This window comes from Centruroides vittatus, unplaced genomic scaffold (assembly GCF_030686945.1).
Source record: "Centruroides vittatus isolate TY-2023 unplaced genomic scaffold, ASM3068694v2 contig_2122, whole genome shotgun sequence".
NCBI lineage: Eukaryota > Metazoa > Arthropoda > Arachnida > Scorpiones > Buthidae > Centruroides > Centruroides vittatus.
In genome coordinates this window covers 24,279-38,227 of record NW_027121319.1, presented here as the reverse complement: position 1 = coordinate 38,227, position 13,949 = coordinate 24,279, and the positions used below count along the sequence as shown (strand labels likewise).

Here is a 13,949-nt window from a genome sequence, read left to right as displayed (position 1 = left end):
CTTTAATTTACATAAAACATAAAGCATGTTTATGTTTTATGAAAATTAATTAAGATAAAATCGTATCGCAAATTATATATATATATATATATATCATTTCTGGAATAAATATTATCTTTAATGAATATTATTGATATGTAAAGCTTGTATTTAGCGAACACCTGTGTTTATTAGAAGAGTGCGAATCCTGTATAGAAATATGACTGTTTATGTATGTTTATCTTGCTTAAGTGAAAACTGCTTTCTGTGGACAACGAACGAAAATTTCCTATTATTTTACTTTCAAAAATTTCAGTCAAGTAGAGACAATTTAATGAACTACATGTTTATATATTATATCATAGATAGGCAACCCCGGCCCACATTAGTATATTTCAAAAAATAATACAGTAGAGCATCGATTATCTGACCCCAATCAACCGTCACATCGGTTAACCGACCGCGTTCAAGTTGGAAAATTCAAGTGTCCGCTGGTGATGTGGCGCTGCGCTACAATATTTGGCTATGTCTTGGCTACTTTAATATCATTTTTGTTAAATGTTTGCATGCTTTGGCTGGCAACATTGGTTCGACCATGAAAGGGATGCCAGTATTTAAACCAGGCTTAATTTTCAATTTTTTTTAATTTTTGTATTTATTTTGTGCAAAATAAAAAAATAATTTTTAACGATACAATAGCGACGATTATTATTTTAAAAAAATTTTGTTAAGCTTAACATCGATGACAATTCAATGAGAAGTAGGTTAATAGCAATATACTAATATACTAATTACATGGGATATACTAATATACTATACTAATAATGTATTTTTCATACTTTTCGGTTATCCGTTTTTTCAGTTATCCGACCAACCCCAGTCCCCAATTGAGTCGGATAATCGATGCTCTACTGTATATAAAATGAAATAAAAATAAAAATAAAAACAGACGTTTAAAGGTCTGCAGTAGTACTACAGACCTCTCGGCACGGAACAAATCCGAGGCCATACATACTCGCAGAGAATTAATTACCCGTAGTCAATTTCTGTGGCAAAGGTTTCGTTACTATAGAACTTTATCCCTTGTTTTCTCGGTGTCAGTCAGCATGCACAGTTACAATTTTGGTAACGGTGTAAGAAGTCGGTAGGGTGGCCGAGCGGTCTAAGGCGCTGGTTTAAGGCACCAGTCTCTTCGGAGGCGTGGGTTCGAATCCCACCCCTGCCAATTAAATCGCTTTTTTTATATCTAGTTTTGCGTCGATATATGCAAATCAAATCGTCGTTTTTGTCAATTCGTACAAAAATGTACAAACGAAAAACGATTACATTGCTACGTTTGCACAATGCGTTTATTGCAATCGATACTCGGGTCGACACTGCATCCGATTCGAGCTTAGAAATCTAAGGTTATCGGAAAGATTTCTGAAGCGAATGCCAATTCTACACTTTATGGTGGAAAACTGAAATAACAGAAACTTTTGCAGACAAACTGTTTCTAAGCGCTACGCATCAGCATTTATTAAATATGAATTTTGTAATGGCAAAACAGAACCCACTAATTGAAAAATATTGCTTTAAGAAACTATTTTTGAATGTATATGTCAAAACATGTCAACAATATTTGAGATAACGTGAAGTAACAATTTGGAATAATGTTTTATGCGACAATATCCAACAATCGCCTTTAAGATTGATGCTTCATTATCGAAGGAAAAATCAGACAAGAAGAAGAATTTCCAAGAACTTGTGCATTTGGATACTCACATATTTGACATTTCTATATATTTTATCATGAATATATCATATAAACATATTTAAATTTCGTTTTCTTTAGTAAGGGAATCGATGGAGCCTTCATCATTAATCTTTGTCTTTCGTTGCTGTCTGATATTTGTTGCATCTTAGATTAACGAAACAGTTAAGAAAAATTTCATTTTTTCTAATTAAATTCTTAATATTTTTTAAAGTTCAGATTAAAATTTATTATAATTTTTAATTTAGGATAAATAAGGATTTTGGAAATCCTCATACCACTACTGAGGCAGTAGAAAAAGATCTTAAACGGAAAAGGAAAATTGTTTGTTTTGTTATTAAAAAAATTGTAAAATTTGTATAACTTGTGTTTGTACATATGTATTACAGGTAATTAAAGAAATCTGTGGCCCGTGAGAGCGAAGATCCTTCGGGAGTCAAAATACATTCCAAGGAAACAGTTCTGATCGGTGACGCACAACCGACAGAAGAGAAATATTCCAGTCAGTAATTTACAGCATTGTACCGTGCCCGAAGCCGAATTATTTGCCATTTATAGGGCGCTGTCCTATATCCTACACCTAAGAAATTATACTGGATGGGTTAGGATTTGCACGGACAGTCAAACTGCACTTAGAAGGATCAATGGTAACAACAGACAATGTCACACGACCAATCACATTCATGAGATTTTAAATACTATCAGGAACTTCAAAGTCAGCTTTTCCTGGATTAGGGGTCATAGTGGAATACAACGAAATAAAGATGCCGATAAAATTGCGAAACAGTACGCCAACAATACTAGGGAAATTATTTTTCCTCATCTTACCTATAAAAACATCAAAACTCTGCGTGAAAATACGGCGTTGCAACTCTGGCAAACCGAATGGAGTACAGGTGATACAGGAAGAGTCACGTTTGATTTCTTCCCCAACGTGCTGCAGCGGCTTCATATGAAACACTTCAAACTGAACCACATCATAACGCTAACGCTTACTGGCTATGATAACTTTTAAAAATACCTTCATAGGTTCGGGCACAGTGAGGAAGATACGTGTGAGTGTGACGGATCTACTGTCCAAGACCGTGCATCATTTCATCTTCCAATGTGAAACATACAACCGGGAACGAAGACGCCTCACTCAAAAGACTCTGCAAAACGGTCACAATTGGCCATGCCCGTTATGGTGTCTTGTGTCCACTAGTGAAGTATTCAGGGAATTTACTACATATATCACTGTGACTAGAGCACTTGAAACGAACTTTAACTGAACTTTAACTGAACGCTGCATACTGTACAATGTGGATCTCTGTGAACAGTGTTCTGAATTTCTGTGAACAACGTTTGACGTTGGGGTTTATGGCTCCAAGTAAGAGCTGGGATTTTGTGGTTGTGTCTCACCCCACGCATACGTTCATCGGTACAACGATTTATGGTAGTTGTTCGTTTTGCAATTATAATGATGACAAGTGGTCATATGTATAGTATTTAATTTGTGAGTATGTAATATGGTGTTTTGTGTAAGCAAGTTATAGTATACACTTGCATTTAATTGGTTCCACGAAGACAAGATTGTCGGGTTACATTTTGTATTATTACTTTTGTTCAAACGGCCTAGAGCCGCATGTACATATTTTAATTTTCATCAATAAAAACGGCAGGACGCCCATGAGACTTCCCTTTTCATCCCCTTTCCTATCTTTCTTTCCTTTCCCCTTCACCTCTTCTCTAACTTCTTTCTCCTTCTTCTCACCTCCAGGCAATACCAGTGAGTAGTCCTGGGTCTTCATCCCCTTTACGCTACCAATAAGCTACCAATCGTCCAACCAGAACAAAAAAGGAAAGTCATCTGCAGGTCTGCGCTCTCCAAATCTGCAAGAAAAGAGTTGCTTTTGATGACGCAAAAACAAATCTATGAAAAAGAAACGGGAATTCGACGATGCAGGGTGCATTTTCTTCAGTGAATATACAATAGCAATCTTATCGTTTTTTTCACATGTAGTATAGAAATTTGTAAAAGATACATGATGCAGTTATAATAAAATATCGATTTTAATTAATTCAAAGTACGTTACAATATCAAAATTTATATTTTATAAAATACAAGGGAAGGTCATTGGAAGGTGGAAGCAGCGCTTCCATCGCTTCCAATGACGGCACGCCACTGTCTTCTATGTTGCCATCTTGGGGTAAATCCGTTGGGAACAGGGTGGCTGGTTCACCTCCTATATAGTGTCTTGGGAAGTCCACCGGTGTCCACTGAGTATGGCCGACGAGTGGCTGAGAAATGGAGTTCTTCTATGCTTTTCTGGGAACGAACGCCTCGGAGCACGGATGCTTCATCTTTATATTCGATTTTGGTCTGGGAAAACCCTTCAGGCAGAGACAAATTCTAACCAATATTTTTGGGCATGCTGAAAGTTATAATAAGAATAATATGCCTATCTCTAGCACTAAACAGTATGCAGAAACATTATTTGGTGTAATTAAAGAAGTATGGATTATTATAAAGACCATTATATTTACACATGAAATATATAAATATAACTAGCAGATGAGCCTGGCAATGCTCGGGCAAGAAGTTACAATAGCGAAGATTAAGTTTATTAGATTATAGCCGATCTTACCCGTTTTCACCGAGTGCAAAAATTAGGTCACCCTCTTCTCAGGCTAATTAGAAAAGTTTTAGATGGGTCAAAAATATGTTCGATTTCCTGCAAAAAGGCAAAGCATGGAACAGTAGAAGCCGACTTCTTCAGAGTAATCCTTAATTAACCCTCTTCTTCTTCCTCACGGGTAAATTTTCAAAATTTCCTTGATCAAGTAATAGTCTTTTTAATGCGAAAAAATTGACGGTAGACTGCCTCACAGCTTAACAGGTTCAAACTCCTTTATTGCCTTTTTAGAACTGCATTTCGGATCAGTATTATTTTCTCTCACTTCTCTTCAATGCTTAACGATAGCTTAAGCTGCTTAATAACTTTTATTAGCTTAAATTGTTATTTAACAGTTCAAATGGAATCAAACATTGAATTGTGATATTTCAAGACATGCGGAAGACGTACGAATATTTTTACCAACACACATCACTTTGGCACTTTTAACGGTATATACAGCAAACGTTTTACTTGTACCAGACACTCGCGCTATATAGCTTCGTATTCTATATGAAAATTTAATTTTGTTTTATTTGTTGATTTTTTAAAACTTTTTCCGCCCTGTGGGCACTAAGAGGGCCTCTTTTAGAAGGCCCATTATGGGTTCGGCCGGGCCCACAATGGGGCGACCGGGTGGTGAGGGACGGGGCCCGACATATCTGAACGGACCACCCCCCGAAAAATTCCTGGGGATTATTCGACCCGATCGGATTCGATCCCGGGTCCCCCAGACCGGTAGGCTGCCACCTTGACCGTTCGGCCATCCGGCCGTTATTTGTTGATATTATTAACAGATGAGTCTCCAAAATCTCAGTCATCGCCAAATGTACTGAACGGAAAAATAGATATGATCTTAATTAATAAATGTGACATTTATTCTCGGTAGTATTTTGAAGTTTTATTGCCCAGGAAGCATAGACATTCTTCTGAGACATTCTTTGTTAGTCCTACGCATCAATGTAATCAAATTAAAAAATTATTAACAATCAAAATAAACACAAAAATAGAAAAAAGTAAAATGTTTTCCTTCGAAGCTTATTTATGCACACAATTCTTGCAGAACGGGCTTTTTGACATTTTCGATAAAAATTCCTAAAACAAACTTTTGTCGTCGCAAACATGAATCTTTAGCTGTGTTTCTTTTGGCACGTATGCCCGCTGCGACTAATGACGAAGGTGTTTTTTTTCTCAAAGTAAAGAAATGTCTCCGTTTACTTTTGGCTACCGATGCCTTATCGGGTTTCCTTTTTTTTCTCAAAGTGGTTCGTTCTGCTGCTATCTGAAAGATAAAGCTCAGATGAAAAATGTTGTCGGTTACCATTCAGTTAAGCATGAGTGTGAGAACCGAAGGAGTTGAACGGCAAGCTTGATCCCGCTTACCGGCACGGTCTGGTAAAGACCGTCACTGTGTCTTTTTGGATGGCGATAAATCGAATGGGAGGGTTAGCCAGGTCGTTACAAGGTGTCGAACGTACTCAAAGATGACAGGCGTGGACATAAAACCGCAATATTTAATAAACACAGATATTTATTAAATATTTATTATTACAATTCTAGAGAACAAAACAAAGAAAGATACAACTAAAACGGTAAATATGGTAAATTCTATTCGGCGCGGAAACGTTCGTGCGTCAATGTTCGGTTGATGTCCAACTGGATTAGTTTTCCCCATCCGGTTACTACTATCTAACTTAAAACTAGGCGAGAGAGCGAGAGAGAGTCTCATAATTTACGTATAATATAAATTTTAGACCAGCGGTTCCCAACCTTCTTTTGACCAGGGACCACTTTGATTTCATTGTTGTTAGCAGGGACCACAAGGTTTAAGAAAAATAAACTATGTCAATCTAAAAATAAACTTTAATCAAAACTTTTAACATAAGTAAAGTGGCTAGAAAATATAGTGTCGAAATCGAGCTTATTTTCTGTCCCTCTATTGGAGGTTGCCGCTAGAGGCGCTGCTGTCAATCGTTGTGCTACGTTGGCTGTATCATCCTATGTTTATATTGGTTTTACGTTGGACTTTTAGTAGTAAAAGAATTTAGATCGATAATAAATCATATCACAAGCAATCAATTATTATATAGTATCATTTTATTAACATTTATACATAAAGGAATTAAATTTTATTAATGCTAATTAAGATTTTTTTAAAATCAAATAGCCTATACTGAATTGTCTATTTTTACATTACAACTGTTGAGTACTGTACAAACAAGTATTATTTAGAGTACAAGAGTATTCTACTCTTGTTATTACCAACAAGGTTTATTTATATTTACTAAAAAATATAGAATTTATCCTACTTTTAATAATAAAATGTAACTTTTATATGGCTTTGTGAACGTGTTCCACTGTGAGGGCTTAGCATTTGCCTAATAAGTTCTTTTCTATCAGTTACATAATACTGTATACTGTTCATACAGTATTATGTGACAGTATAAAGCAATATTAAAATTACAATTAAATTCTACACAGTATATAAAATATAAAGGCAGAATGTTACTTTATTGTTCCAATATAAAATTACAAAATTAAGTATGTAACAAATAAACAATTATTAGCCTACTGCCAAGTATCCACACACAATAACTAAACTTATTAATGTGCAGCTGTTTCTCAAAATGGTACAAAATTCATGTTACTACTCATACATTGAATAAAAACTTGAAAAATTTCTCTTAAAAAATTTACAGATTAATAGGCATGTAGATTTCTCACCCTTTTCAAGAAAAAGAAAGGAATTAAAAATTACAGTGGAGTAAAATCTATAAATTAAAAATACACAAGTCAGTGAAATTAAAATTAGGTCAGAAACTTGGATGAAATCATCTATTGTTAGCCTAATTCTGCAGTTGCAGTATGATAGCTATGTGATTCGTCTCTGTTTTAGGTAGAATTTTTGTATTCTTTAGATTTATTTAGACCCTTTATGAGAAAATGTAATCTAGTAAGTAAGTAAAATTTTACAATATATTTAGTGACAATTTCTCTGTTTTCACTGCAGCCAACTAAATTGATACGTTTCATTGAAATTAAATCATTCAAAACATCTTGTACAAAATTCTTGTGCAGTTCTCTTACACTAAATGAAAAAGTATAATTATCTTCTAGTTTCATCATTAAGACCTGCAGTTATTTGGTGGGATATGATAGACCACCTTTATCAAATTTCCTTGTAAATTCTGCTAGTGCATTTTCAGAGTTAGGAACATCAGACTCAAGCAATATGTTAAAACAATTGCTGCAAAGAAGAAATTGGTGAAATATTTTCAAATTGAACACCCTTGTTCCAATTTCTGATTATAAAATGTTCCTCAAAGTGTAATTCACAAACCCTATGCCAGGGCTCCTAAGTTAAGTCACTGCGTCTGATTAATTTTTCCCAATCTTTTCGACGATTGTCGTCTTTTGGTGCCAAGAAAAGAGATTTTTTCTCTTTGCAGGATCGGTACCCTGTTTTACACAATGGAACAAAACACGTACCTGATTTTGATTTTCGGGTGTTTGGTTCTTGTTTAGCCATTATTTGATTAACATTTCCTACGAATATATTTACTTTAAAAACACAAATTTAATCGCTTTCAATGTTGTTGTATGAAAAGATGCTATGTAAACAACGCGAAAGTAGCGCTACGATTGACATCAGCGCCACCTTTTCTGTGACGTCACTAACCTCGACGCAGGACCGAACGGTTATAATAGAGGGATATAGCGCTTTCGACACTATATTTTCTAGCCACTTTAACATAAGTAATCGTTAAACTCAAGAGTAACATGCTTTAACAGTACTATTATAATAGAAAACATAACATTTTTAGTAAAAATTAAATTCAGTTTGTATCAATGTGGGAATAATAATTTAAAATGAATAAAAGTTTTAAATCTTTCGCGGACTATATTTTAGCTCTTGCGGACCACTGGTGGTCCGTGGACCATTGGTTGGGAACCGCTGTTTTAGACCGTTGTATAAGACGTTGACAAAACGCTCCAGGATCGACAGCCAGTAGGGGTGGCGCGTGTTTCTTGTTGCTTATGGCGGGTCCATGTATAGGGCGATGTCCGCCCTGAGGACTGTGTTCAACCTTTTTTTATACTCGTTTTCGGGGGAGCTTACTAATGCATCGGATGATGTAATGTGTTCTAAGTTCGATTTAGGTCCTGGTGTTGTTTATTTTAATTGTCAGCAATCGGACTTTTCGTCAAATTTATTACTTTTGTCTATCCGGTATTGTTACTCGTTCTATCTCATAAAATTGATAACACTGTCAACAAATGGAATTAATTGCCGATAGTGACTAAGGTCAGGATTTGTCGCGACCTTAGTAATAATTGTTTAAATCGGAGATTTTTGAATTCAGCAGATGAAAATACATAAGAATATGCTAATTTTGAGCCCGAAACAAAATCATTGTTGTCCAGTGTAATTTGACTTTTGACAACAAAAATAAGTGCAAATGAAGTAAAATTTAAGTCGCTGATATTTTATTAAACATTTTTTCAATGCAATTGAGAAACACGAAGCACAATAAAACAGTACTGGAATTCGGTTACAATTTTCTTGGTTCGAAGTGAAATATTCGTTGGTTGTTCGTAACAAACCATCGATGATGTCAGAAACTTTCAAAATCAGGAAAGTAGAAAGGTCACGTAAAGCCACTGGTGCAAAACATTTTGGCATTGATAGACTGAAAATAACAGGAAACCAATTGTTTTGATTCTATCATTTCCGCTAGGTACAGTTCGCTATGAAAAACAAGTTTCTTTAGATTGAGTTTTGATAAATTCCTACAGTTTTGAAGAGAGTTGTCGGTGATTTTTACTTTACAAATACGTAATACGTAATAATTATTTATTATTGGGTTGTGATCAAAGTTATTATTTAGATTGTCAAATAGCTTGTGCGATAGAATGGGATATGTCTGATAAGCTATATAACTTTTTCTCGAAGTATTTTATTATTTCGTGTTGAGTATTTAGAAGGCTTTGTAATGATGAACTAGGTCGCAGTGCTGATTAGAAAATAATTTAACTGATGCATATCTGATTGTAGCCTGTATGCAATTTCTAATGTTTTTACTTTCCGCGGCTGTAATATATAACAGAGGAAAAGTAAGGCTATCGGTCAATAAAATGACCCTTTCATTTTTTTATTTTTGGACTCAGAAGACTTTGAAACGTCGATAAATTCAAAACAATTCTGGTGGTTTTTTCTGTGTATATGGATGTTAGTGTGTGGGGAACACGGTTCTGTTCACTCCGTTTGAAGCTAAATAACTACTGCTTTTTGTCGAAAATTTCTGAAATTTTGCAGGGAGGTTTGTTTATTAGGTGGACTGAAGCCATTAAATTTTGGAGTGAAAAGTAGAAGGGAAAAAAGAATACAATTTGCAACAAGGATCGCTAATCATAACTGTTGTGAACAGAACCTAGCCAACTCGAAATTAAAGTGTTTTTGACAACAGACTTTTCTGTACTTTTCCTTTGAATAACATTTTACATAGTTCAGGTTCGTAAATAAACGTTGAATTTAGTGCGCGGTAGGCTTTATACGTAAGAAAAAGTTTAATTTTAAAATTTATGTAGGTAATTGAAGTATATTAGACATAAGCAATTTAGATAAGAAATGCTTTGTTGACGATAAGTTAATTTTCAATACACTTTTAAATTATAGAATAAAGTTGAAATTTGTTTTGAGAAATTTCGTGGTACTTATCCTGGACAGGGGTCCCTTAATAGACAATTTCAGAAGGCTTTTTTCTATGCGCTAAATGAGAACACATCCGGAAGTATGTATTTTAGTTTATTTATGAGATAATAATTGAAATCCCGAAAAATGTTACTAGCTACAACTTAAAATATTGATTAATGTCGATATTCTTTGTTCCTAAACATTTTTAAATTATCGAATTTAAGTGAAAACTACTGAATTAAAATGAATATCTTTTTACTTTTAGTCAGAATGTATGAAAGTTATATGTAAATTATTGTTAAATTATGATAAACCCCTAAATATGTACTTATTGAGTATACTCATTTACATCGTTAGTGCTGTATATTTTCAGTGATTTCTATATGATTTATTATTGAAATATTTATCATAAATTGCTTAAATAAAAAGAAACGTGAATGACTTTTTTGCTTTTTACAGCTTGTTCCATTAGTTTTTATTACAGCAGCCGCTGCGACAGGAATGGTCTCTTCTGTTATGTATCATTTATTTTACAACTTAGATGCAAGGTACAGTACGTGACGTTTCATTAAATGTAAAATTCCTTTGAACACGTTTTATTTTTACTTTAAATGAATTGAACGGTTGTCTTTTAATACACAAAACGTTTATTACATTAAATATGTGTTTTTATGTGTCATTTCATTTTTACTTTTGACATTTTTAATTAGAAATGTATAAAATTATAAATTAAATAACAAATTTATTCTAATATAAAATTACAGATTTGTAAAAAAAGGCTATCCGAGATGGGAATTGGTGGATCCCGAGAAACCACAGAAGGTACGATTCAAATATAGATTTCTATTCGTATTAAAAAGTTTGATTTATTAACTATATGAAGAACATTTTGTGTAGAAAAGTCTTCCATTCTGTTATAGAAATAATCTTATTCCCTTTTTATAATAAAACGATGGGCTCTTTCCGGATTCTATATTATTTAAATGTGTAAATTAATCGAAAAGTTAACTGTTCTGCAATTTTTTTTTTCGACACAATATGTAGTACAATTTATATTTAATAGCTACTCTGTATTGAAAAAATTATTTTTTTTTTCAAATACCACTTTTAAAGTATAAATTAGATACACACTTCTAATTATCATTTTGAGGATCGACAATTGAAATAATACAAATGAAAAAGTGTAGACACACTTAAAAGTGTGAACATTTTATTATTCAACAGGTATTAGGAACAAAATGGCTTTTTAAAAATATTTTAAAATAAAGTTTGAGTGAAATATAAATATAAATTTTAATTAAGCACATATACATATATTTTCCAGCTGATTACGATCGATCAAAGATGGGAGCGAATTCCTGAATTGGATGAACTTCGCAAGATTATTGGGCGTTACGAACCAAAATAAATGAGAAATTCGTGAATTTTATCGACATTTGTTCGGTGTATTTTGTACAATTGCTTCCCGAACCTTTAACTGATTAATAAATATGTAACATTTTAACGTAAAAAATGTATTTAATAAAGTAAATGTTTTAAATAAAAGTTTCTGAATGAATTCTTAAATTGGCTTTTTCAAACAGTCACTCTATAATACTATTATAGTTTTAAATGGCAAATAAAAATTACTATAAAAATAATAGATTATAATTCATTTAAAGAACATCAATAAAATCAGTCATAAAAAACAATATAGAGCATCATAAAATATAATTGAAACATACATATATATGTATGTATATAAAGTGATATTTAACGTGGTAAAAATTTATATTAAATTGATATATTTCAAATTTTATAGGGATTCTACTAAATTATTTTGTTTTCTGAAGTTTTTCTCAATTTCGATATATTCAATATACTGAAATTCTAATCCAGCAACTTCAACCTTTAAATTTCCGGTACAAACGACGAAAATTAACAGAAAAAACTAACGTTTTCGAATCTGAAATTGACAATTTATTTACATTGTTTTCAAGTAAACCCTTAATGCTTGAAAATGTTGATCATTTTATATATTAAACGAATTTTATTATAAACTAAAATATTTACAAAATAAAATATTTTTAGCCGCCAATTACGGTGACAGATTCGCGACAGACCCTTTTTATATAATTGCAATAATTTTTAAGTATCGGTGTGCTACGTGAACATTTGAAACACGTTTGTTTATAGCACTATTCTACGGCCACAACCTGAACAATTTTTTCTGAAATGTTCAGATTCACTCATCAGTCTATCAGTAAGGATAATGATTGAATCGTTTCAAGAATTTTAACGCAAAAATTACTGGTAATTTTTAAATTTTGGTTGCAAATAGCGCACTTGTGATTACTTGAAGGCACGCAAATAAATCGGCAATTAAACAATCACTAGCAACTACTGTAAATACACTCCTACGCTAAAACTCAGCGCTTTCATTCACTGAAAAATAATATACTGTAATTTTTTAAGTTGTTAGTGAAAGCACTCACACTTAAATGAATTTGTCCAATTCTGTCAACTAGAACTTCTGTAACAGTCTAGGCGTTACGAGTAAACAAACAAATTTCCAAACTATTCAGCATAGTGCTGTAATATGATACGGTACTTTAAAAATACGATTAATTTTAACTATTCATCATTAAGTGATTTACCGACAGCGGACTCCATACAACGCACTGTTTGTTAATATTCTTCAGTTCTATATCCATGTTTTCATTTTCCTCAATAATGGTCAAATGAATATAATCACCGAACACTGTATTCTGAGCGTGGCTAATATGCTGGCTGCGTGAGGTTTTCTGGGATTTTTTTACTCGCTTGTCTATCAAGCGAATAGAGACTGATTTTCCATATAAGACCATCCTGGAGGCATCTTTCCCTTTATAGACAGCACATATATATCGATGCATTAAACTGCCAATCCAACATTCACTTCTCTCATTAGATGATTAATTTGAAAATTTATAACTTATTAGAAAATATTTTCTAGTAAATTAAGAATTTACAAATCAACTGGTTATAAAACACAATTTTAGCTCAAGACAAAAGACGCTATCGGTATCGATGCAGAAATCAGCAAGAAAATACAAACACTAATCGACCAACGTCTTCTCAATATCTGACAAACGATTTTCCTTAATCGGTAAGAATCAGTTGTAACAAGTGACAAGTCAATCTGTCTTAAAACATTGTAATCTTGCTCAAGCTTCCATAAGAGTGAACCACAGAACGAAGTAGTTACCGTCATTTTCTGGAATTTGACAAAAACTTGAAGGAGAACGATAATAGTCAAGTTAAAACTAATGAATTCATAAACGAGAGATCTCATTTAAAGCCAAAAAGGATGAGGAACCCACACGACATTTGATACATAAAATAATGTGATCACATCTTGACAATTTGCCTGGGAAAAAAAGGAAAAGGTAATTCTTTTGAGTAACCTTCACTCACAAGAGGGCATTACAACAGACAATAAAAAGACATCAGACTCGTCAATCTTTTACAAGACAAAGTACGAAGTAGACGTGCTCGATCAAGTGTTAAAAAAGTAGTGTAAAAACGCGAAGTCTTCATTGGGCTACGCAGATTTGACGCCGCTCTCATAAACACAGGGATGCTCATCCTCAACTAAATGGTCACCAACAAGACCATTTTTAGTGTAAACATTATCTTGCAGATGGTAGCAGGACCACGTTGATGAAAGAAAAGAAAACCATCGGTTGTAAAAAGTAAACAGGGACGTCTGTTTACTTTCAGAGAAAAGGTACCCTCGTCATCAGTCGTAGCGGGCACACGTGCCAAAAGTAATAGATTAAAAGATTCACGTTAGCGATGACCAAACTTTGTTTGAGGAATTTTTATCGAAAATGTAAAATTCGTGTTT

At 33.4% G+C, this 13,949-nt stretch overlaps 1 long non-coding RNA gene and 1 other non-coding gene across 2 annotated transcripts; both read left to right on the top strand.

Moving 5' to 3' along the window:
- The first annotated feature begins 1,122 nt into the window (after positions 1–1,122).
- On the top strand, positions 1,123–1,204 carry TRNAL-AAG (transfer RNA leucine (anticodon AAG)). Its single transcript has one exon. It is a non-coding gene; the product is annotated as a tRNA-Leu (tRNA).
- Positions 1,205–10,543: 9,339 nt separating this feature from the next.
- On the top strand, positions 10,544–11,472 carry LOC136970723 (uncharacterized). Its single transcript, XR_010880021.1, has 3 exons — positions 10,544–10,629; positions 10,846–10,903; positions 11,406–11,472. It is a non-coding gene; the product is annotated as an uncharacterized lncRNA (long non-coding RNA).
- The last annotated feature ends 2,477 nt before the right edge of the window (positions 11,473–13,949 follow it).